A 3,783-nucleotide genomic window follows, 5' to 3' on the forward strand; every position below is an offset into this window, starting at 1 on the left:
TCTCGAGCTGTGTCTGTGATGCCAGGCCCTGAGGACGTTCTTCCAGGGTCCTCACCCTCGGGCTGCACCCGGCCTCACTGGGGTCTCCCCTTCCCGCTCCCAGAGGGCTCAGGTTCCCAGGGCCGGCTCTGGGCCTCTGGAGGGGGCCTTCCGGGCTAGGCGGGGAGACCCCCGACCCCGTTCCCAGGACTCCCCTCTCGCGGAGTTAACCTTTGGTTGGAGGTGGGATGTGGGTGCCCTACGAGCAGATAACAGGACAGACCCAGGGTGCGTGAGCCGGTGATTGGGGGTTGCTGGGAGTCGGGTGGTCAGGGAAGGGAGGTGGGCGCTTGGTGAGAAGTGTCAGCCCACGGGGGTCTGTGGGGGGAGCCACCTGGGGGGACAAGTTTCTCCTGTCGAGTGGGAAAAGCGAGCCAGGAGCCCCTGCTCCAGCCCAGGGAGGGGTGCGCAGGGGATGGCAGGGTAGGAGCGAAGCTTCGTGGCCTGATCTGGGGACGTACTGACTGCACGGGGCCTCGTGGCTCCTCAGCACTGGGAAGGTGCCCAGGGGCCGTGGCCGGGAGAGCGGAAGTGAGCCAGCCTCAGAGGAGCCAGGTGTGGGGGATGGGGCCGGAAGCCCATCCCCGGTCTGAGGACCAACGAGAATGTGGCCACTCAGCTCCGCTGATGGGGCTGAGATCCCTGAACCGCCCTGCTTGGCTCCCAGCTCCCTTACGGAACCCGGGATAGGCCTGGGACCGGCTGAGCCTGGGGTGGGGTGGGGAGTATTATGGGCAGGCTCCCCTCGAGACGGAAGGACCAGACAAAGGGCAGAGGCTGAAGGAGGGGGCTGTCTGCCTGGGCTCTATTCCCTCCCCACCGCCCCGGCACTGGGCCCTGTCCTGCCCTCACCTCCCAAGTGTCGGGGGCTCTATCGTGGAGGTCTGAGCACTGCCACCTCATGGGCTGCTGGGCCTGCTCTGATACCTGGGGACTCTGCTGGCACAGGGCCCCACGCCCAGGCATGACCTTTGTCTGTGGGGGGCCCTGAGCTCTTTGACCAATCCCTCCACCCCAGGCGGAAGGGGAGCCCCAGACACCGGCCAGCCGTGCCTTCCCAGCAGTGCGGAGACAGAACCCGGGGAGGGGGTGGCTGCTGAGCCTGGGTCCCGCAGCAGCTCCAGACACCCAGGCGGGGCCTCCAGCTGGGGCTGCCCCCGCTCCCCCCATAAAGGGGTATCCCATCAAGGTGGGCTTTGAGTGTGTCCATGTGTTGAACCCACTTGTTCGAAAAATGTTTGAGGTACTCTACATCAAAACATCTTGCTATAAATTGGTAACTTATAAATGAAAAATCAGGACCAGGGAACACATAAATTCAGATAGAAAACCAGCTATTGCTGTTCCCCCCAAATCCACAGAACCTTCACGTACAGACGTATGGGCCTTGGTTTAAGATGAAACCCAGGTGTCCCATCCAAGAACCAAACCTTACAATGAAGGTCACATCACCGACCGTGTCTCACTTTGGCCACCAGGGAGCTCAGGCCAAGCCCCAAGCTAGCTGTGGCCAAGGCCGGCCTATGGCCCTGTGTCCGCCCCACCGACCTACCCACCTCCCACCCCCGAGTCCTCTCCCCACCTCCTGTTTCCCCACCCATTCACGGCACTTGTCACTCTGTAATTAAGGGTGGAAACAGGGACTGTGCGGTCGGAAGCTTATGTGGTGCGGTTTTCTTTCACAGCAGAGTGGAAAGAGACAGTGGATAAACTACCTCTGCCTTGGAGGGACCAGAGCCCAAGAGAGGCTCGGAGGTTTTAGCTCATGGGAGACCCCTCTGGAAGAAATGAATTTGTTATTAGCTTTTCTCCCCACTAGAAGGCAGCCCCATGTGGCCAGGAGGCCCCCCTGCCCTGTTCCCACTGAGCCCTCAGCCCCAGGTCAGTGCCCAGCACATGCTGGTTGCTCAGTTAATTGAAGGTTGATCTGGCCTCAGCATGAGCAGGGGAGCCTTCTTCAGAGGATGGTCCGTCTGCATCTCCAGGGCTGGGGTGCAAGAGACCAGCTCACTGTTTTTGTCTTTTTCTGGTTTATTTGTTATAGGTCTTCCAGGGGACCCTGATGACCACGCTCGCCTTGCCTTTGCCTCTCAGATGCAGAGTCTCAGGCCAGTCCACACCTGCTGATGCTGGATCTGCATTTCGGCCAGATGCTGGGGGTCCGCGTGCTGTGAGCTATGCGGCTGCGCTCGGGCTCTGAGGCGGGTGTTCCGAAGGCATCTGGAATGGAAGGTCCCGCTAAATAATGAAAGTCAACAGCACTTCAGGCGGAACAGCCAAAAAGCAGATGGCGGAACATCCCTTGTAGTCAGAGTAGGACGTCTGTCCCGTCGTGTCCAGCAACCTGCAGCAGGGGTGCTCGCTGTGGAGAGGATGTGCTCACGGTGAAGGGGGTACGAGGGGCCACGGAGAGCTGCACGTCCAGGAGATCTGGGGGAAGTGAAAAAGATGTTATTTAAAAAACACACTTGGGGACTCTCCATCGGCACTGAGTGGGGGCCATTCTCCAGCTCGGGGGGGTCTTGACCTGCCCTGTGTACCTCCTTCGGGCGTCCCGGGAAGCCCAGGGACACTGTCTTAGAATAGTGTTTCACAATAAAATGATAGGATGACGAGGAAACCAGCTGTGCTGACGTACAACCTTGAAGGCCTCTTTAAAATGTGTGACTGGTGGTGCCTTATTAACTCTTCGGTAGACAGACCTCCTGCAGGTCACCTGCTGACCGGGGTCGGGGTGGCGATAAGTGGAACCAGCAACCGCTGGGTGTGACGTCAGCACAGTCCCCACCTCTGCTGGTGACAAGCCGATCTGTCGCAGAGAGGCTGCCCGCCACTCCGAGGTCAGTTAGCCAGCACAGAGCCGTCGCTTTTGCCAAGTTTTGTCCCCAGGCAGCGGGGAGTCTGAGAGCTGCACTCCAGACCCTGCCGCCCACCTCCACACTCCCCTCCGCTGGGGCCTTGTAAGCCCTCCAGTGTCTGCTGGCCTCCTCTCCCCACCAGAGGAGCTGGACTCAGACCTTCAGGGAGTAAAGGGCACACAGGATACAGGCTCCCTGCCCACCACCCTAGAGGCCCACAGTCTCAAGGGATAGCTGGTTCCAGGAACATTGCTGGTAGAGTCGGAACTCCTGCCGGGTTGGGGGGGAGGGAGGAAGGGAAATTGGCTGTTGGGGGGTGTGTGTGTGTGTGTGTGTGTGTGTGTGTGTGTGTGTGTGTCCCCAGGACCTATATTCTTGGGAACACAGTCCTTGATGTGATGGGACAGCAGTGAAAACTATGTACAGCTGCGGGAGGGGAGGGTGTCCATCAGTGTACGGCGGATAAGCAAAACGTGGTCCCTCCATTCAATGAAATATGACTCAGCCTTCAAAAGGAAGGACATTCTGACGTGCTACACCGGGGATGAGCCTTTCTAAGTGAAACAAGCTAGTCACAAGGACAAATATTGTAGGATTCCACTTATATGAGGCACCTAGAGGAGTCAAGTTCATCAAGACAGAAAGTAGATGGTGGGGACCAGGGGCAGGGGGAGGGGATGTGGAGTCAATGTTTATGGGGACAGAGTTTCAGTTTCCTTTTTTTAAAACTTTTTTTGGCGGGGGGTCCGGGGGGCACACCACACGGCATGTGGGACCCTAGTTCCCTGACCAGGGATCGGACCCGCATCCCCCGCATTGGAAGCGCGGAGCCTCAACCACTGGTCTGTCAGGGGAGTCCCGAGTTTCGGTTTTGCAACGTCAGTGT

This window comes from Delphinapterus leucas, chromosome 11 (genome assembly GCF_059928025.1).
Source record: "Delphinapterus leucas isolate spDelLeu-1000000601 "Yukka" chromosome 11, BTC_Dleu_Yukka2, whole genome shotgun sequence".
In the NCBI taxonomy this organism is placed as follows: Eukaryota; Metazoa; Chordata; class Mammalia; order Artiodactyla; family Monodontidae; genus Delphinapterus; species Delphinapterus leucas.